Consider the following 23740-nt stretch of genomic DNA (forward strand, 5'->3'; position numbering starts at 1 on the left):
ATTTACTAAAGTGTAGGATGGTTTTTTCCATATTATAAATTACATAAACTAGACATATTTAGAGTTATGATGTATAGTTGAAATTTACTAGATATAGTAAAATATGCTGTGGTATAACATTTATGAACTAAAATCTTGTTTCAAAAACATAGTTAATCCCATGAACATATCACAGTATATTTTAGCACAAATTTTCCAGAAATGTGTGTGTGTGTGTATGTGTTTTAATTGTAAATGTATATTTAACATCTCTTATATTGGTACATTGTTGAATGCAGTTTCCAAAATTACATTTCTCAATTACTTTAAGGTCTGCAGTATTAGCAGGTAAAATTTTCTAATCATAAGAAAATAAAATTGGAAAGCCAATAACAAAAACTATCGTAAAGATCCTATATTTCTAGTAATGATACATTGATTTAAAGAAGAATTCATAAAATAAATCTAAGTAGCAAAGCAATGCATGTTAAAATTTGTGGGGCATAGCAAAAGCAGAACTTAGAAGTTTATAGCTCTAAATTGTATTTGGACACAATTTTAATTTATTGGAACACAAATTAATATTCAATAGAAAGATTCAACAAAATATGAATAAATATAATATGACTAGAAGTCTATAATAATAAAGCCAGGAAATAATGGATAATATTGAAACTTTAAAATAATTGAAAATTTAGACAATGTTCTGATGAGAATGAGAAAGTCAATGTAAGACAGAAAAGGCAAAAATGAACAAAATTAAAAAGGAATATATTTACAAGCACAAAATATTTTGTAGAATAATTTGAATACCTTGATGAACCATACATTTTGGAAAAAAAAAATTAAAGCACTAAAATCAGTATGAGGAAATGTAAATTGATGACAGAAAAAACAATAATTTAGAAAACTATTGATGATTGATTAAATAGCTCAAAAAAACTGAGATCTAGAATAATTTCAAGTGAATTTTACCAAGTTACTCAATTTTGTGCATTTTTATACATAATTAGGAAACAGAAGAATAATCCCAAACAAATTTAATAGAAACTATAGCTTGTTACTAAACTTAGTAAGAATAGTGCATAAAGGAAATACGAATATAGTGCCCTGTGTACTGAGAAGTAAGAGTAACTCAATCTTCTGAACATGAGACTATAACATAAAATAAATGACACTTAATCAAATAAAAATAAATGGTGTTTCATGATAGACTAAGCCTTTGTTTGGAGCCGAATTTTTTCAACAATACTATAAGGTAATTTATAGTATTTTCTCCCTAGGGTATTAAATTTGTAGACACTTATCTCTTATGGCACAACAAATGTAATCAAGATTTTAAGACTTCAAGAATGGATGTTTTATTTCAACAATGCAAATAATTTAACTCAAATAGAAGTAAAATTTATGCATTTTCTAATTTATGCTTGAGATAGGTTTCTTTTGGCATTTAGCTATTGTAAGATGTTTGGATATGTGTATCCATTATACTTTTAAATCAGTTGACTCAGAGTGCTTCTCTTTCCACTATAAAATTTGATAAATAAACTTTGTAGCAGAAAAGGAAATATATTTGCTCTTTGAGGGTAAACCTATTCTCAATAATATAACTTCAAAAGGGGCTAATTTATATGAGGTATGGGTGTAAAGCTTCAGGCTAGAAAAAACTCTAATGACTTGTGATTGGCACCATTAATAACGTCTGTGTGTTCTTATTCAGACTATCATGAAGCTGCTTTGTACTGCATGTTTTCTTTCCTTTCCAGAGCCTTACTTGGAAGAAATCAGTTGAGTTCCAAAAGCGCAGTACTAATAAGAACAATTTCCCTACAGCATTTGTTGGCTGGAGATTCAATACTACATTTTCAAGTAGGATTTCAAGTCTTATGTGAAAAAGCCCAATAATAAATCTAATTCCAAATTTTACAGATAGATTGATAGATATACATAGATTGTTTTAATATATTTTAAAGTGCATTTTACAAAGTCATGAAATATTTTTAGTAAGAAAAACATCTACTGCTGATAAACCAAGGTGTGTATTGATATAATTAATTTGAATATGTGTACTTTGGATTCACATACAGAAAACACGCACAAAGCTAAAAAGCTGAAAAAGTGACTGAGTCAAGATTTGAATTAATTCTGAACTCCAAGAGTAAGCTCTTAATCACTACATCTGCTTCTATGCCAAACCATATTAGAAACTGTTCTAATTCGTGTTATTAACTGAATGTTTGTGTACCTCCACAATTTGTATGTTGAAACCCGAAACCCAACGTGATGGCAGGTGCCTCTGGGTGGTGATTAGGTCATGAGAGCGGAATGCTTGTGAGTGGGATTAGTGCTCTTATGAAAGAAACCCCAGAGAGTTCTCTCATCCACTTTCTACCATACGAAGATGCAAGAAAAAGCAGGCAGTCTGCAAACTGGAAAGGGGTCATGAGTAGAACTTGACCATGCTGGCACCCTGATCTCAGACTTTCAGCTTCCAGAACTGCGAGAAATACATTTATGTTCTTTAAAAGCCTCATTCCATGGTAGCTTCTTATAGCAGCCCAAATATAATAAGACATCAAAACAGTGGGGAAAAATTCTGCTGTCACAATAGTAGCCAAGTTCTGCATTTTCAGAGTCAGAAGACATGCTATTTGTTAGTAGGTTTTTACCTATCATGGTGCCTATCCTCATGAAAGGCAGGCATTTTAGTTTTCATAGAATATTTTTAATTAGTTTAAAATTTATGTGCTTTCCAAATACTGTGAAGTTCCATTAAATTACCTTTGTATCCAGTTTTTATTCTAAATTTTTTAACCATTTTATCTTTTAATAATTATTTTAGGTTCATTACAAAACAAGGACAATGTTCGTGATAGCATAAATCAATTAAGTTACCAACATGACTGTGCTTTTATATTTATATTCTTTTTATCCTTCATCCTCCCCTCTACCATTCTCAACCTCTGGTAACCACCATTTTATTCTCTGTCTTTATGAGATCCACTTTTTTAGCTCTGACATGTAAGTGAGAACATATGATATTTGTCTCTGTCTGGTTTATTTCACTTAACATAATGGCCTCTAGTTCCATCCATGTTGCTCAAAATGGCAGTATTTTATTGTTTATGGTTAAATAATATGCTATTATTGTCTAGGCACTTAAGTTGATTCCACATTTTGGCTATTGTGAGTAATGCTGCAATAAACACAGAAGTGCAGGTATTCCTCATTGATCTCCTTTCCTTTGGATATATACCCAGTAGATGAATTGTTGAATCATATTGTAGTTATATTGTTAGCTTTTTAGGAACATTCATACTGTTCTTTATAGTGGTTGCAGTAATTTGCAGTTCCACCAATAGTGTACAAGGGTTCCTCTTTCTCCACATGCTCACTGGTGTGTTAATCCCTGTCTTTTTGATACAAAGCATTTTAACTTGGGTGAGATCATATCTCATTGTGGTTTCAATTTACATTTCTCTTATGATTAGTGATATTGAGCTTTTTTCATATACCTGTTTGCCATTTGTAAGTATTCTTTTGAGAAATGTCTGTTCAGAGTTTTGTCCAATATTTAATTGGATTATTATTATTATTAGTTTTGCTACTAAGTTGTTTGAACACCTTGTGTATTCTGGTTATTTGTTAGATGGGTAGTTTGCAAATATTTTCTCCCTTTTTGTGGGTTGTCCCTTCACTTTGTTGATTGTTTGCTTTACTACACAGAAGCTTTTTAGCTTGATATATAATCAAATTTGTCTATTTTTGCTTTTGTTGCCTGGGCTTTTGAAGTCTTACCAAAAAAAAAAAAATTGCCTAGGCTAATATCCTGAAGCATTTTTCCATTTTCTTCTTCTGGTAGTTTCATAGTTTCAGGTCCTAGATTTGAGTCTTTTTTTTTTTTGAGTTGGAGTCTCACTCTGCTGCCCAGGCTGAAATGCAGTGGTGCAATTTCAGCTCACTGCAACCTCCGCCTCTCGAGTTCAAGCCATTCTTCTGCCTCAGCCTCCCAAGTAGCTGGGATTATAGCCATGGGCCACCACGCCCAACTAATTTTTGTACTTTTAGTAGAGATGAGGTTTCACCATGTTGGCCAGGCTCGTCTTGAACTCCTGACCTCAGGCTATCCATCTGCCTTGGCCTCCCAACGTGCTGAGATTACAGGCTTGAGCCCCCATGCCCGGCCGATTTAAGTCTTTAATTCATTTTGATTTGATTTTTGTTTATGATAAGAGATAGGAATCTAGTTTCATTATTTTGCATATAGTTATCCAGTTTTCCTAGTATTATTTAGTGAAAAGACTACATGTTCATGATGCCTTTGTCAAAAATTAGTTGGCTGAAAATGCATAAATTTATATTGGGATTCTCTATTCTGTTCCATTGTTTTTTATGTCTGTTGTTTATGCTGGTACCATACCGTTGTGGTTACCAAAGATTCATAGTAAATTTTGAAGTTTGGTAGTGTGATGCCTCCAGCTTTGTTCTGTTTGCTCAGGATGTTTTGGCTATTGTGTACCTTTTGTGGTTTCACGTAAATTTTAAGATTTTTATTTTCCATTTCAGTGAAAAATGTCATTGGCATTTTGATAAGCATTACATTGAATCTGTAAATTTCTTTGAGTAGGGTTGTCATTTTAACGATATTAACTCTTCCAGTCCATGAGCCTGGACTATCTTTCCCTGTTTTGTGTCCTCTTCCCTTTCTTCTATCAGTTTTACCATTTTCCTTGTACAGATCTTTTTCTTTAGTTAGATTGATTTCTTAGTATTTTATAGCTTTTGTAGCTATTATAAATAAGATAGCTTTCTTGATTTCTTTTTCACAGTGTTTTCTGTTAATGTACATAGGTGCTACTAATTTTTGTATGCTGATTGTGTATCTTACAACTTCACTGAATTCATTTATCAGCTCTAACAGTTTTTTGCTGTAGCCTTTAGATTTTTTAATGTGTAAGATCATGTCATCTGTGAACAAGACTAATATAACTTCCTCCTTTCCAATTTGAATGCCTTTTATTTTTTTTTCATTGGCCCAATTGTTCTGGCCAAGACTTCAAATATTATGTTGAACAACAGTGGTGAAAGTGGGCATCGTTTTCCTGTACCAATCCTTACAGGAAAGGCCTTCATTTTTTCCTTGTTCAGTACCATGTTAGCTGTGGGTTTGTCTTATATGTCCTTTATTATTTTGACTAATGTTCCTTCTAGACTCGTTTTGATGTGGACTTTTATCATAAAAGGATATTGAATTTTATCTAATGTTTTTTCATCATTTACTGAAATAATTATTTGACTTTCATTTTTGATTTTGTTAATGCGATGCATCACATTTATTGATAGGCATATATTGAACTATCCTTGCATACTTGATATAAATCCCATTTGATCATGGTGAATGATTATTTAGTGTGTTGTTGAACTCAGTTTGCTAGTATTTTGTTGAGAATTTTTGCATCTATGTTCATCAGTGCTATTGACGCGTAGTTTTCTTTTTTTGTTGTGTCCTTGTTTGGCATTGGCAACAGGGTAATACCGGCTTCATAGCATGTGTTAGATGTATTTCCTCCTCTTCAAATTTTTTGAAATACATGTTCCATAACTTAAGGCATTCAGGTTCTCATTTTAAATTCAAGAATAAGACAAATATTCCATGCTCCATATAACATTCCACAGGTTATTACACTGGAATAAGGGAGGACTATTTTACCACTTTGTTACATATACCGATTGATGGGGTAAAGAAGATAAAGCTTATATGCATACGTTCTGAATTATCACCTTAATGAAGTCAGTAGTTTCAGGTTTCTATGGCAATTTGTTATCAAGGAGCATAAAATTTCACAGTTAAAAAGGGTCTTAATACTATGCCAATGCTCTTACCTTGTAAATGAACAAATCAAAGTTCAAATTAGTTAAATGATTCATCAAAATTAAAAAAAAAACTATTTAGTAAGGGAATCCTTACTAAGTGTTGGCAAAGCTCATCCAGTTTTCTTTCCACTACAGGGGACTGCCTCCAATGAAGAATAATAGTTGTGTAGTATTACTTAGTTTCCTTCTGTCCTCTTTTATCAAAATGATAGTATTCAATAACCAAGTATCTGAATTTTTTGTACATTATATTTTCCAAATTTTCTCAATGTCTCTTAGCTGGAAATTAAAGGCCATCTGCCCACTATATTTCTAAATAGAGTTTTCTTCAATTTGTATGTCCCTATATATAAAAAAGAAGTTCACATTTTTTTCTGTGTCTGAACAATGTGACCTGATTTCAGAATAAATAATTCCACAAAATCTAATGATAGAACACATAATACTACATACAACAATGAAGGTTAAAGTTTAAAAACTATAATTTCAAACTATTGATCAATGGTAATTTGGGCACCTCTGGGTTACTTCACAGGCATGTGGAAAACAAGCAAACCCTTTAGAGTGAATAGAAATGATTAATAATAACATAATTTAATTCAATTATTTTTCATAGGTTTACTAAGCCAATATTTTCTCTTTTAATCCCCTGTGGTTGGTCTATACTTCTAATCTGTCCCTCTTGTTTGATTTGCTCATTTAGAAATTGGTATTACCTCTAGTTAAGACAGAATTAGAAGAGCAACATTTAAATGAACAATTCACTAAAAAAAAATCAATATCTATCTTTCCAAAGGCATGAAATACTCTCTTAGTGATAAAATAGTATGTAAAATACATTGTATATCTGTTTATTACTTTTTAGTTCTCAAAGGCAAATTTACTTTTACCTGTCACTTTGAAATAAATTAATTTTATCAATGAATTCAAAAATATTAATATATTTAATTTAAATGTCTTTAGATTTTTGCATGAAAGGCATACATGATATTGTTATATATATTATTTATATATTAATAGAAAGTCCTAATTTTATATGCATGTGTGTGTGTGTGTTTAAATTTTTAGAAATAATGAAATATTTTCCCCGGTCTTTACATTTAAACTGAGAGACCAAGAAAAAAAAGCAAGGAAATTCCAGCTAGAAAGTGACCAATGGAGATACAGTCTATCCAACCTTCTCAGTATTTGGATTCATTACAAAAATTATCTGCATGATTGGATTTTCTGCGTGTTACCACTTTCTCTTAATTTTCTGAAAATTATTCATCTAATATTTAGAAAGTGATATGGAGTATTTTAATTTTCTTGTGGCTATAAAAAATGTCACTTCTGCAATAAACATATGTGTGCATGTGTCTTTAAGGCAGCATCATTTATAATCCTTTGGGTATATACGCAGTAATGGGATGGCTGGGTCAAATGGTATTTCTAGTTCTAGATCCTTAGGGAATCGCAACCAACTCAAATGTCCATCAATGATAGACTGGATTAAGAAAATGTTGCACATATACACCATGGAATACTATGCAGCCATAAAAATGATGAGTTCATGTCCTTTGTAGGGACATGGATGAAGCTGGAAACCATCATTTTCAGCAAACTATCACAAGGACAAAAAACCAAACACCACATGTTCTCACTCATAGTTGGGAATTGAACAACCAGAACACATGGACACAGGAATGGGAACATCACACACCGGGGCCTGTTGTGGGGTGGGGGGAGGTGGGAGGGATAGCATTAGAAGATATACCTAATGTAAATGACGAGTTAATGGGTGCAGCACACCAACATGGCACATGTATCCATATGTAACAAACCTGCAGTTTGTGCACATGTACCCTAGAACTTAAAGTATAATTAAAAAAAGAAAAAAATGTCATTTCTATTGTTATTGAATGTATTATTATTATGGTAGTTCAACAGGGTTAGATATTGTATATTTTATTTGTAACTGTAGTGAAATAAAAAGTCCACTACTAAATCCACATAGAATTTAAGGGAATACAAATCTGTGTTAACAGTGAAGGCATTTATTTTGAAATAAAAAATAAAAATGGAAAGGCTTTGGTTTTCATCTAACTTGGTGGAGTGTGCTTTTTTATTAAATGCAAAGTAGTTTAGGTTTAATATAAGTATGAGATAGAGGCTGAGCTGCTAGTTTTATTTTAAATCCACATTGGAGGCTTAAGTGGAGATTTTATTGCTCCCAGTTCTTCCTTATTTTGCTCCCTTTTTTGATGTTGTCTTTTCTCAGGGACATCTGTGGAGAAGAGTTTTCAACAGGAAAGGGGAAGTAGACATGTCCCTCTCAAATGGACCCCAAAGAAGCAAAGTCTTTGAACTTCAGAATATGTTTCATGATCATAAATTCACTACATTCCAGATAAGTCTTTCTTGCTCATGATAGATTTCTATATTTATTTAAGCAAGGCACATGTAACAGGAAGCCAAGCTACATTAGAATTCTTCAATTAATGAATCCTTTGAATATTGTAACTTCTTTATAAAGAAATAGACTATTTTAAATAAAACAATAATAGGATATCTTGAAAATAAATGTTTTCCTGTTTAATATGCTAAATATTTGTTACTATTACTAGCTTACTTTCTTCCTTCTGCTTCCCTGGCCCTTTAAACAAAACAAAACAAAAAACCCACACATGAACTTTTTGATAATTGCTAGGTTACTGAGAGTAACATAGTATAGTGAAAAAAATCAGTTCACAATAACTTGGACAATTTGATTTAAAACTCATGATCTCATGTTCAGCTCAGATAAATAACATTCACAATGATGTGCTGAATAAACCAGTCATATAAGTTTTCTTTTTCTGTGTTTGATCAATTCAGTCTATCACCATACATAGCACATACACTACAAAAAAGAATAATTCATAAGATATAAGAAAGGATAGATTTCAATATCTCTCTCGAAGGATATCATAGTTAAATTTGCATTTTTTATTATGAAATATTTCATTATTCTCTGATCCTCAGAATGATCACCTAGGAAGGACAGGTGCAACTGTTCCATCATTTCTGACTTGATTCATCTGTATGTCAAAGTTCCCAGAACACTTTCATTTGTGTTAGATAAATTTGAATAATTATTTATCTATATTTGATTATCAATGTAAACTATAAGCTAAGAAAAATGAAATACATAATAAGGACAGTTTAATTTTTATCACAAAGTACTGTAAAAAGAGAAGCAGAAGGACACAAAAAGGATTAATTAAAAAAAAAAAAACTGCCCTACAAGGCTTTTGGCAAATTGCTGCTTCTTATGCAGCTCTCTGAGTATTTCACAAAAGAGGAGGTTAAAGTGAGAAAATTAAAGTCTTCTCTATGGCAGGCCACCTATGAATATAGGCCTTAGTGTGAAAAAGATAGATGTTGTTATTTATTTTATTAGTTCGTTCTCACACTGCTAATAATAACATACCTGAGACTGGGTAATCTTAAAAGAAAGAGGTTTAATTGACTCACAGTTCAGCATAGCTAGGGAGGCCTCACGAAACTCACAATCATAGTGGAAGGGGAAGCAAACATGTCCTTCTTCACATGGCAGCAGCAAGGAGAAATGCTGAGTAAAAGGGAGAAAAACCCCTTATAAAACTATCAGATCTCATGAGAATTCACTCACTATCATGAAAACAGCATAAGGATAACCACCCCCATGGTTTAATTACCTCCCACCAGGTCTGTCCCAGGACATGTGAGGATTATGGAAACTACAATTCAAGATGAGATTTAGGTGGGGACACAATCAAACCATATCATTCCACCCCGGCCTCTCCCAGATCTCTTGTCTTCAGAATTCAAAACACAATCATGCCTTCAAACAGCCACCCAAAATCTTAACTCATTGCAACATTAACTTGAAAGTCCAAGCCCAAAATCTCATCTGAGAAAAGGAAAGTCCCTTCTGCCTATGTCCCTGTAAAATTAAAACAAGTTAGTTACTTCCTAGATACAATGGGGATACAGGAATTAAGAAAGTATACCCATTTAAAATGGGAGACATTGGCCAAAACAAAGGGGTCACAGGCACCATGCCAGTCTGAAATCCAATAGGCAGTCATTAAACCTTAAAGTTCCAAAATGATCTCCTTTGATTCCATGTGTCACATCCAGGTCACACTGATGCAAGAGGTGGGCTCTTATGGCCTTGGACAGCTCTGCTTCTGTGGCTCTGCAGGGTACAGTCCCCCTTCTGGCTACTTTCACAGGCTGGCATTGAGTGACTTTTCCAGGAGCATGGTGCAAGTTGGTGGTGGATCTACGATTCTGGAGTCTGGAGGATGGTGGTCCTCTTCTTACAGCTCCACTAGGCAGTGCCCCAGCAGGCACTGTTTGTGGGGGCTCCAATCTCACATTTCCCTTCTGCACTTCCCCAGCAGGGGTTCTCCATGAGGGTCTTGCCTCTGCAGCAGACTTTTGCCTGGACATCCAGGTGTTTCCATATGTCCTCTGAAATCTAGGCAGAGTTTCCAAGACCTCAGTTCTTGGCTTCTGCTCACCCACAGGCCCAACACCACATAAAAGTTTCCAAGGCTTGGGGCTTTCACCCTCTGAAGCAATGGCCTAAGCTGTATCTTGGCCCTTTTTAGTCATGCTGGAGTGGCTGGGATACAGAGCACCAAGTTCCAAAGCCACACACAGCAGGGGTGGCCTTGACTTAGCCCACAAAACCATTTTTTCCTCCTAGACCTCTGAGCCTGTGATGGGAGGCACTGCCATGAAGGTCTCTGACATGTCCTGGAGACATTTTCCACATTGTCTTGGTGATTAACATTCAGCTCCTTATTATTTTTGCAAAATTTTGCAGCCAGATTGAATTTCTTCCTAGGAAATGAGGTTTTCTTTTCTATGGCTTTGTCAGGTTGCAAATTTTCCAACGCTTATTCTCTGCTTCCTCTCAAACATTTTGCCACTTCAAAATTTATTCTTCCAGATACCCTTAATCATCTCTCTCAAGATCGAAGTTCCACGGATCTCTGGGGCAGGAGAAAAATGCTGCCAGTCTCTTTGCATAGCAAGAGTGACCTTTATTTCAGTTCCCAATAAGTTCCCCATCTCTATCAGAGATCAAAGAAGCCTGAACTTCATTGTCTATATCACTATGAACATTTTGGTCAAAACTATTCAGCAAGTCTCTAGGAGGCTCCAAACTTTCCCACATTTTCTTATCTTCTTCTGAGCCTTCCAAAAGGTTCCAGCGTCTGCCTGTTACCTGTTCCAATCACTTCCACATATCCAGGTATCTTTCAGCAATGCTCCCTTCTCTGTGGTACCAAGCTACTATATTAATCCATTATCATGCTGCTAATAAAGACTTACTCGAGACTGGGTAATTTATATAGGAAAGTAGTTTAATTGGATCACAGTTTAGCATGGCTAGGGAGGCCTCAGGCTCTTTGAGGCTGAAGCAAATCAGACTGAGTTTCAATGTAAAAATAAAATATAAAGACTGTTCTTGGAGTTCGTTCTAAACAGAGTAAGCATCAGAATCATCCTAATCATCATAATTATCTATTTCAGGAAAATCACATTCATCATATGACTCTTCAGCCAACAACTGTTCAAGAGCGATGTAAACATCATGCATAGGAAAGCTACGTTTTCTAGGATTTGATATTTTCAGCAATTGAGGATTACTATGTTTTATAAATTGAAATAACACTACTAAAAACAGAATTCTATAAATTGAATGATGTATTTTATTTCCAAAGTCAATATCTAAAGCAATAAAAAATAATAATAAAAGTGAAATATTTCATGACAAATTTATCTCAGGATAAATGCTGCAGCCACAAATGCCACCGGCAAGTATTCTCAGGGCAAATGGGGAAAGGGTTAAAGTTTTCAATTCTATTGTGAATCATTATCTGGGCAGTCTAAATGTCTGCTTTTAAAACAATAAGTAAATCAAAGACAAAGTTTTAAAATACAAAAATTTAGCTATAGAGAAGAAACAGTAGCTTCAAATGTGTAAAATAATTTAATAATAAATATAAAATCATAAAATTATGCATTTGTTATAATGTTATCTCATGGAATGACAGAAAATAGTAAAATTGTATGCAATTCAGTGATATCATGATAGATTAGTTTGGCCTCTTCTAAAATTTTATATAATTGAGATGATACAGTAAATTCATTTTTGTTTCTAGCTTATTTTGTTCTATTTGATTTTGATATTTATTTATCTTATGTGAATTGGTACTTTATTCCCTTTTTTCACAGACTAGCATGTCATTATGAATACATTTCAATTTGTTTGTTTTTGTTTATGGTCGTTAAGTTTTATTCCAGTATGGGTTATTGTGAATAAAGCTACTACAACATTTATTTTGCAAATCTCTTTTTGAACATCTATTTTTGTTTTTTCGGGGAATATACATTCCTAAGATTGAAATTGCTGGTATAAATTAGGTGAATTTATGTATTAAACATCTTTCTACTTACTTTGGGTTTAATTTGCTCTTTGTTATCTAGCTTCTTAATGCATAATCCTAAATCATTATTTTGTACCTTTTTTCTTCTTTAATATAAACATTTTAAAGCTATTAATATTCCTCTAATAACTGCTTTGTTTGTATCTCACAAAATTTGATATCTTCTGCTTTTATTAACATTGAACTTGGAAATTGTCTTATTAGTGTACAATTACATATGACTTCCACCTTGACTGATATGTTATTTAAAAGTATGTTGCTTAATTACAACACTGGGCAGCTGATTGGGCAGACACTGAGCTAGCTGCAGGAGGTTTTTTTGGTTTTTGTTTGTTTGTTTTTTGCCCCAGTGGCACCTGGAACTCCAGCATGACAGAACCATTCACTCCTCTGGAAAGGGAGCTGAAGCCAGGGAGCCAAGTGGTCTTGCTCAGTGTCCCACTCCCATGGAGCCCAGCAAGTTAAGATCCACTGATTGCAATTATTGTTGTCAGTACTGCAGTCTGAAGTTGACCTGAGATGCTCAGGCTTGGTGGGGGAAGGGTGTCTGCCATTACTGAGGCTTGAGTATGTGGTTTTCCCCTCACAGTGTAAACAAGGCCACCAGGAAGTTCAGACTGGGTGGAATCCACCTCAGTGAGGCAAAGCCGATGTGTCCAGACAGCCTCTCTAGATACCCCTTCACTGGGCAGGCCATCTCTGAAAGAAAGGCAGCAGCCCCAGTCAGAGCTTATAGACAAAACTCCCATCTTCCTAGGACAGAGCAACTGGGGGAAGGGGTGGCTGTGGGTGCAGTTTTAGCAGTCTTAAACGTTCCTGCCTGCCAGCTCTGAAGAGAGCAGAGGATCTCCCAGCACAGCACTCAAACTCTTCTAAGAAACAGACTACCTCCTCAAGTGGGTCCCTGACACCCATGCCTCCTGATTGGGAGACACCTCCCAGCAGGGGTCAACAGATGCCTCATACAGGAGAGCTCTGGCTGGCATCTGGTGGGTGCCCCTCTGGGATGAAGCTTCCAGAGGAAGGAGCAGGCAGTAGTCTTTGCTGTTCTGCAGCCTCTGCTGATGATACCCAGACAGGGTCTGAAGTAGACCTCCAGCAAACTCTAGCATACATGCAGAAGAGGGACCTGACTGTTAGGAAGAAAACTAACAAACAGAAAACAATATCGACATCAACAAAAAGGATGCCTATGCAAAAACACCATCCAAAGGTCATCAGCATCAAGGATCAACAGTAGATAAATCCACGAAGATGAGGAAAAACCAGCACAAAAATGCTGAAAATTCCAAAAATCAGAATGCCTCTTCTCCAAAGGATCACAACTCCTCACCAGCAAGGCCACAAAACTGGATGGAGAATTAGTTTGATGAATTGGCAGAAGTAGGCTTCAGGAGATGGACAATAATAAACTCCTCTGAGGTAAAGGAGCATGTTATACACAATTTAAAGAAGTTAAGAACCTTGATAAAAGGATAGAGGAGCTGCTAACTACAACAACCAGTTTAGAGAGGAACATAAATGACCTGATGGAGCTGAAAAACACAAAATGAGAACTGTGTGAAGCATACAAAAGTTTCAACAGCCAAATCAATCAAGTGGAAGATAGGATATCAGAGACTGAAGATCAACTTCATGAAATAAACTGTGAAGACAAGATTAAAGAAAAAAGACTAAAAAGGAATGAACAAAGCCTCCAAGAAATATGGGACTATGTGAAAAGACAAAACCTACTATTGATTGGTGTATTTGAAAATGATGGGGAGAATGGAACCAAGTAGGAAAACACACTTCAGGATATTATCCAGGAGAACTTCCCCAACCTAGCAAGACAGGCCAAGATTCAAATTCAGGAAATAAAAAGAACACACCACAAAGGTACACTTTAAGAAGAGCAAGCCCCAAGACACATAATCGTCACATTCACCAAGGTTGAAATGAAGGAAAAAATTGTAAGGGCAGCCAGAGAGAAAGGTCAGATTACCTACAAAGAGAAGGCCATCAGACTAACAGTGGATCTCTCTGCAGAAACCCTACAAGTCAGAAGAGAGTGAGGGCCAAAATTCAACAGTCCTAAAGAAAATAATTTTCAACCCAAAATTTCATACCCTGCCAAAATAACCTTAATAGGTGAAGGAGAAATAAAATCCTTTACAGACAAGCAAGTGCTGAGGAATTTTGTCACTACCAGGCCTGCCTTACAAAAGCTCCTGAAGGAAGCACTAAATATGGAGAGGAAAAAACAGTACCAGCCACTGAAAAAACATACCAAAATATAAAGACCAACAACACTATGAAGAAACTGCATCAACTAATGTGCAAAATAACCAGCTAACATCATGATGACAGGATGAAATACACACATAACAATATTAACCTTAAATGCAAATGAGCTCAATGCCTCCAATTAAAAGACACAGACTGGCAAAAAGGATAAAGAGCCAAAACCCATTGGTGTGCTGTATTCAGGAAACCCATCTCAAGTGCAAAGACATAGGCTCAAAATAAAGGGATGCAGGAATATTTACCGAGCAAATGGAAAGCAAAATAAATAAATAAATCAGGGGTTGCAATTGTAGTCTCTGATAAAACAGACTTTAAACCAACAAAGATCAAAAAAGACAAAGAAGGTCATTACATAATGGAAAAGGGATCAATGCAACAAGAAGAGTTGACTAACCTAAATTTATATGCACCCAATACAGAAGCACCCAGATTCATAAAGCAAGTTCTTATGGTCCTACAAAGAGACTTAGCCTCCCACACAATAAGAGTGGGAGTTTTTAACACCCCACTGCCAATATTAGACAGATCAATGAAACAGAAAATTAACAAGGATATTCAGGACTTCAACTCAGCTCTGGACCAAACAGACCTAATAGACATCTATGGAACTCTCCAACCCAGTTCAACAGAATATACATTCTTCTCAGCACCACATAGCACTTACTCAAAAATTGACCACATTGTTGGAAATAAAACACTCCTTAGCAAATGCAAAAGAACAGAAATTATAAGAAACAGTCTCTCATACCACAGTGAAATCAAATTAGAACTCAGGATTAAGAAACTCACTCAAAACCACACAACTACATGGAAACTGAACAACCTGCTGCTGAATGACTACTGGGTAAATAACAAAATTCAGGCAGCAATAAGTAAGTTCTTTGAAACCAGTGAGAACAAAGGCATAAGATATCAGAATCTCTGGGACATAGCTAAAGCTGTGTTTTGGGGAAAATTTATGGCACTAAAGGCCCACATCAGAAATGGGGAAAGATCTAAAATTGACACCTTAAGATCACAATTAAAAGAACTAGAGAAGCAAGAGCAAACAAATTCAAACTAGCAGAAGACAAGAAATAACTTAGAGCATAACTGAAGGAGATAGAGACATGAAAAACCCTTCAAAAATCAATGAACCTAGGAGTTGAATTTTTTAAAAGATTAACAAAATAGATAGACCACTAGCCAGACTAATAAAGAAGAAAAGAGTGAAGAATCAAATAGACACAATAAAAAACAATAAGGGGGGATATCACCACTGATCCCACAGAAATATAAACTACCATCAGAAAATACTGAAAACACCTCTACGCAAATAAACTAGAAAATGTAGAAGAAATTGATTAAATTCCTGGACGCATAAACTCCCACAAGACTAAACCAGGAAGAAGTCGAATCCCTCAATAGACCAATAACAAGTTATGAAGTTGAGGGAGTAATTAATAGCCTACCAACCCGAAAAAGCCCAGGACCAGGTGGATTCACAGCCAAATTCTACCACAGTTACAAAGAAGAGCAGGTACCATTCCTTCTGAAATTATTCCAAATGGTAGAAAAAGAGGGACTCCTCCCTAACTCATTTTATGAGGCCAGCATCATGCTGATATGAAAACCTGGCAGAGACACCACAAAAAAAAAAAAAAAACAAAAAAGAAAATTTCAGGCCAATATCCCTGATGGACATTGATGCAATTATCCTCATTAAAATACTGGCAAACAAAATCGAGCAGCACATCAAAAAACTTATCCATCAAGATCAAGTCAGCTTCATCCCTGGGATGCCAGGCTGCTTCAACATACACAAATCAATAAATGTAATTCATCACATAAACAGAGCCAATTACAAAAACCCCATGATTATCTCAATAGATGCAGAAAACGCCTTTGATAAAATTCAACACAACTTCACGACAAAAAGACTCAATAAACTAGGTATCGATGGGACATATCTCGAAAATTATAAGAGCTGTTTATGACAAACCCACAGTTAATATCATACTGAATGGGCAAAAGCTAGAAACATTCCCTTTGACAACTGGCAAAAGACAAGGATGCCCTCTCTCACAACTCCTATTTAATGTAGTATTGGAAGATCTGGCCAAGGCAATCAGGCAAGAGAAATAAATAAAGGGTATTCAAATAGGAAGAGAGGAAGGAAAATTGCCTCTGTTTGCAGATAACATGATTGTATATTTAGAAAACCCCATTGTCTCAGTCCAAAAACACTTTAAGCTGATAAGCAACTTCAGCAAAGCCTCAGGATACAAAACCAGTATGCAAAAATTACAAACATTCCTATAAACCAATAATAGACAAACAGCCAAATAATGAGTGAACTCCCATTCACAATTGCTACAAAGAGAATAAAATAATCAGGAATCCAAATTACAAGGGACGTGAAGGACCTCTTCAAGGAGAACTACAAACTACTGCTCAAGGAAGTAAGACAGGACACAAACAAATGGAAAAAAGATGCCATGCCCTTGGATAGGAAGAATCAATTTTGTGAAAATTCTCATACTGCCCAAAGTAATTTAAAGATTCAATGCAATTCCCATCATGCTGCCATTGATTTTCTTCACAGAATTAGAAAAAAACTACTTTAAATTTCATAGGGAACCAAAAAAGAGCCCGTATAGCCAAGACAATTCTAAGCAAAAAGAATAAACCTGGAGGCATCACACTACCTGACTTCACACTATACTACATGTCTACAGTAACCAAAACAGCATGGTACTGGTACCAAAACAGATATATAGACCAACAGAACAGAACAGAGGCATCAGAAATAATGTCACACATCTAAAACTATCTGATCTTTGACAACCCTGACAAAAACAAGCAATGGGGAAAGGATTCCCTATTTAAAAAATGGTGTTGGAAAAAGTGGCTAGCCATATGCAGAAAACTGAAACTGGACCCCTTCCTTAAACTTTATACAAAAAGTAACTCGAGATGGATAATGACTTAAATGTAAGGCCCAAAACCATAAAATCCCTAGAAGAAAACCTAGGCAATACCATTCAGGGCATAGGCATGGGCAAAGACTTCATGACTAAAACACCAAAAGCAATGGCAACAAAAGCCAAAATTGACAAATGAGATCTAATTAAATTAAAAGCCTTCTGCACAGCAGGAGAAACTATCATCAGAGTTGACAGGTAACCTACAGAATGGGAGAAAATTTTTGCAATCTACCCATTTGACAAAGGGCTAATATCCAGAATCTACAATGAACTTAAACAAATTTACAATGAAAAAAAAAACAATGCCATCAAAAAATGGGCAAAGGATATAAACAGACACTTTTTAAAGAAGACATTTATGTGGCCAACAAACATGAAAAAAAGCTCATCATCACTGGTCATTAGAGAAATGAAAATTAAAACCACAATAAGATACCATCTCACACCAGTTAGAATGGTGATCATTAAAGTGTCAAGAAACAACAAATGCTGGAGAAGATGTGGAGAAATAGGAATGCTTTTACACTGTTGGTGGGCGTTTAAGTTATTTCCATCATTGTGGAAGACAGTGTGATGATTCCTCAAGGATCTAGAACTAGAATTACCATTTGACCCAGAAATCCCATTACTGGGTATATACCCAAAGGATTATGAATCATTCTCCTATAAAGACACATGCACACATATGTTTATTGCAGCACTACTCACAATAGCAAAGACATGGACCCAACTCTAATGCCCATCAATGATAGACTGTATATAGAAAATGTGGCACATATACACCGTGGAATATTATGCAGCCATAAAAAAGAATGAGTTAATGTTCTTTGCAGGGACATGGATGAAGCTGGAAACCATCATACTCAGTAAAATAACATAGGAACAGAAAACCAAACACTACATGTTTTTACTCATAAGTAAGAGTTGAACAATGAGAACACATGGACACAGGGAGGGGAACATCACACACTGGGGCCTGTCAGGGTGTGGGGGGAAAGGTGAGGGATAACATTAGGACAAGTACCTAATGCATGTGGGGTTTTAAATTTTTTGACGGGTTGATGGGTGTAGCAAACCACCATGGCAATTGTATACCTAAGTAACAAACCTGTATGTCCTGCACATGTATCCCAGCATTTAAAATATAAAAATATTAAAAGTATGTTGCTTTTTACAAATATCTAGGGATATAAGGGATATAATTTTTTTATTTTTATTGTTTTTAATCCAATTCATTGTCAGAGAGCATACTCACTATAATTTTAATCACTTAAAAGTAATTTAGACTTGCTTTGTAGCCATATCTTGGGTAATGTTCCATATGACTTTAAAAAAACACATTTTTCTCAGTTTTTCTATGGTTGTATACACTATTCTCTCTCTCTTCTCCCAATCCCCCAAAAATCCCTTGCATGACTCTGTGACCCTATGATTCTCTATTAGCTGAGAAAAAGCAACCTTTCTGGATCACTATCATGGGTTTCAGTACTGAGAGCATGTTGCTGTTTGGAAATAAGTAGCAATATACCTTGCAAGTGGTAAAACCTTGATGTAAGAAGGCAGAGGCAAATCTTCACTATGAACTCATAAGTGTTTATTTGGTAGTGGAAGAAGAGTTAAGTACTCACTCAGGAGAACATTATGTATATTCCCAGATTTTTTTACTGTTGGCCAGTAGTCTTGTTTGGTCAGGCAAATTGGCCTTAGAAAATGGACAATAGATAATATCCATCCTTATGAGGCACTCTTATGGAAATATCTATTGGAGTTGAGAAGTACTGAAGAGGATCGTCTCAAACATCATCTCTCCAAGAAAGGCTTATTTAGTTCACTAGACTATCTACCTATGTTAATGAAATGAGTAGCATATTGGTTCTTAGATCACGGATCTAAGATAGCACGTATTTCCCTTATGCCCTGTAAAACAACTAATGTGACAAATTACTGTGTCCAATATAAACAAATATATAATCTCTTGTCAATGATCATGGGTAAAATTACCCAAAGCAAGTAGATCACATTGAACCTCTACCTGTAGCCAGAGAAAGCTTAAAGTAAGTATTAAGTAGGAACAAAATCTTTTCTACTTGAGACTGCACTTATTCTGTAGAGATCTAATCTGGAGCATAAATTTCAAAGTTTGAAGCAATATATTTTCTATTAAATTGAACTACTTACATGTCTGTTTTCTGATCATCTACAAAATGGGCCAGGAAACATAATATTACACAAGCATATCATATTCTTTATTACTCTCAGAACAGTGGTCTAACAAAATTCAAATGAGGAAGTGAAACACATATACAAGAGGTGGTAAGAAAGGTCTTAAGAGTTGGCTTAGTTGGTGTGTTTGACTGACTGTAAGGTGACTTGTGAATGATCTCTGAATGCTGGTGTTTACACCCTTTGTTTCAACCCCTTTTCTTCAAAGTATATCAGACCCATGACTTGTTTCTAATTAACAAAATATGACAAAGGTAATGATACTTCACTTCTGTGAATATATTATGTTATATAAGACTGTCTTACAATCAGACTCTTTCTAGAGACCCTCTTCTGTTGCTGGCTTGATGAAATAAACAGTTATGTTGGGAAAACCCACGTGGCAAGAGAGTATGAACAGCCTCTGCAGACTGCAGACAACTCCTAGGAAGTGAGGGTGATTTTTGGCTGACATCCAGGAAAGAAAAAAACAAAGCAAACAATGGAAGCTCTAAGTCCTATACCCACAAGGAACTGAATTCCATCAAAACCTGGATTAACTTTTAAGCCAATTCTTTTCCAGTCCAGTCTTCAGATCAAAATGCAGCCAACCAGTACTTACACTGCTACTTTGTGAGCTCCTAAACACAGGGGCCAGCTAAGTTGGTCCTGGACTTTAGAAACTATAAGATGACAAGTGTGTGTTGATTTACAAGTATTGTCGAGGATGCGGAGAAAGGGAATCCTGGTACAACGTTGGTGAGAAGTAAAGCATTACAGCCATTAGGGAAAACTGTATGGCGTTTCCTCAAAAAATTAAAAAAGAACTACCATATGATCCAGCAATCCAACTACTGGTTATATACTTAGAGGAAAATGAAATCAGCATGTATAAGAGAAACCTGTACTCTCACGTTTATTGTGGTACTACTCACAATTGCCGAGATATGGAGTCAATCTAAGTGTTCATTAGAGATAATGGATAAAGAAAAATGTAGCATATATACATAATGGAATACTATTCAGCCATAAATGTGAATGAAATACCTTCATTTGTAACAACATGGATTAACCTGGAGAACCTTATTTAACTACATGAAATAAGCGAGGCATAGAAAGACCAATATGGCATGATCTCACTCATATATGGAATCTAAAAAAGTTCATCTCATAGAAGGCGACAGTAGAATCTTGGTTACTAGAGGATGGGAAAAGGATGAGGAAAAGAGGAGTTGGTCAATGGTACAATATTACACTTTGGAGGAATAAGTTCTGGTGTTGTATTGCACGGTAGGGTGAATAAAGTTAATAATAATGTATTGTATATTTCAAAATAGCTAGAAGAGGAATTTTAATATTCTTACCAAACAGAAATGATAAATAAGGTAATGGATATGCTAACTACTGTGATTTGATCATTACCCATTTTAGTCCATAAATTTGTACAATTATTGTATGTGAATCAAAAATAAAGCAAAAATAAGTATGTGGCAATTCATACTTATTTTTCATACATCACAGCAATAGATAACTAATGCATTAACTTAAAAAGAAATGTCCTAAATCTGGGCCGGGTGTGGTGGCTCATGCCTATAATTACAGCACTTTGGGAGGCCAAGAAGCACAGATCACTTGAGGTCAGGAGCTCAATACCAGCCTGGCCAACATTGTGAAACCCAGTCTCTACTAAAAATATAAACACTTGCCAGGTCTAGTTTTGCAGACCTGTAATCCTAGCTACTTGGAAAGCTGGGGCAGGAGAATATCTTGAAGTTGGGAGGCAGAGATTGCAATGAGCAGAGATCATGCCACTGCACTCCAGCCTGGGCGACAGAGTGAGTGAGATTCTATCTTAAAAAAAAAAAAAGTTGGGAATCTTTAGGTACATCATCCATATAAACATCAGTTAGCATGAGATTATATCCTCACTAAGAAAGGACTATTGTATCTTTTCTTTTTTAGCAAGACTAATAAAGAAGAAAAGAGAGAAGAATCAAATAGACACAATAAAAAATGATAAAGAGGATATCACCACTGATCCCACAGAAATACAAACTACCATCAGAGAATACTACAAACACCTCTAAGCAAATAAACTAGAAAATCTAGAAGAAATGGATAAATTCCTTGACACATACACCCTCCCAAGACTAAACCAGGAAGAAGTTGAATCTCTGAATAGACCAATAACAGGCTCTGAAATTGTGTCAATAATTAATAGCTTACCAACCAAAAAGAGTCCAGGACCAGATGGATTCACAGCCGAATTCTACCAGAGGTACAAGGAGGAACTGCTACCATTTATTCTGAAACTATTCCAATCAATAGAAAAAGAGGGAATCCTCCCTAACTCATTTTAGGAGGCCAGCATCATCCTGATACCAAAGCCAGGCAGAGACACAATCAAAAAAGAGAATTTTAGACCAATATCCTTGAAGAACATTGATGCAAAAATCCTCAATAAAATACTGGCAAACCAAATCCAGCAGCACATCAAAAAGCTTATCCACCATGATCAATTGGGCTTCATCCCTGGGATGCAAGGCTGGTTCAATATATGCAAATCAATAAACGTAATCCAGCATATAAATAGAACCAATGACAAAAACCACATGATTATCTCAATAGATGCAGAAAAGGCCTTTGACAAAATTCAACAACGCTTCATGCTAAAAACTCTCAATAAATTAGGTATTGATGGGATGTATCTCAAAATAATAAGAGCTATCTATGACAAACCCACAGCCAATATCATACTGAATGGGCAAAAACCAGAAGCATTTCCTTTGAAAACTGGCACAAGACAGGGATGCCCTCTCTCACCACTCCTATTCAACATAGTGTTGGAAGTTCTGGCCAGGGCAATTAGGCAGGAGAAGGAAATAAAGGGTATTCAATTAGGAAAAGAGGAAGTCAAATTGTCCCTGTTTGCAGATGACATAATTGTATATCTAGAAAACCCCATCGTCTCAGCCTAAAATCTCCTTAAGCTGATAGGCAACTTCAGCAGTCTCAGGATACAAAATGAATGTACAGGACTATTGCATCTTAACGTAATGTATTGAATGTCTGTAAATGTCACAGGTTCCAGCTACTAGGAAATTGAACCAAATAAGTAAGTTTATTTTTAAAAAACTACAGAAAGCCTAAATCATGACAAAGTCACCTGACAGTATGTTCTTAATTGTTCTTTAATAGCCTGAATTTCATGAATACAAAGAGATTTATCTTCCCTGTGGCTCAATTGTTCCACGATACCTAAAAACAGGTGTTTGTAACAACTGGCACTGTAATATTTAGATATAGTTATATCTACAAACCAAATATAACCCAGAATTTATTGAATAGTGACCTGTAGTCACCAATCCATTAATTGAGAATGTTTGGTACGCTGCAAGAGGTTGTTTCTGTTGGGATAGAATATCGAATGATACTGTAACTTGAAGTGTTGTATACTGAGACCTTTTTAAATCTCTTCATTTTAGCTAAAAAGTATAACAAAGGTTTGAAGTTCATTTATGTAATTAAATGAAAACCAATCTTATGCAAGTGAAGATGAGAATTATTTTAATAGGCTGAGTTGAAAACTCCAAATCATATAATTAAAATGGGAACCATTGGCCATGAAAACAAGTGACTTTGGCCATAGACATTCAAATAAATGCCTTCATCAACACGTGTAAAAAATTTTAAGTAACGTGAATTACGAAGTAATTTAACTAGGAAAAAAATGACTCATAAAAAATTTTACATGCTATATACAGGAAACTGCTATGCTGAATGCATATGGTTCAAATTTTCATCCTCATCTAATGTTAGTAGGCATATTCTTTTATATAATATTTTGCAGAAAATACTGTAATATGAATAATGACTAGCTACCTGACACATGTGGCAAGAAGATGTTGACAAAGTAAGAGAATGGACTAAAGAGAAAGCAGTTTAAACATCTTGCCTTTGATCCAT

Source organism: Pongo abelii, chromosome 10 (genome assembly GCF_028885655.2).
Source record: "Pongo abelii isolate AG06213 chromosome 10, NHGRI_mPonAbe1-v2.0_pri, whole genome shotgun sequence".
Lineage (NCBI taxonomy): Eukaryota > Metazoa > Chordata > Mammalia > Primates > Hominidae > Pongo > Pongo abelii.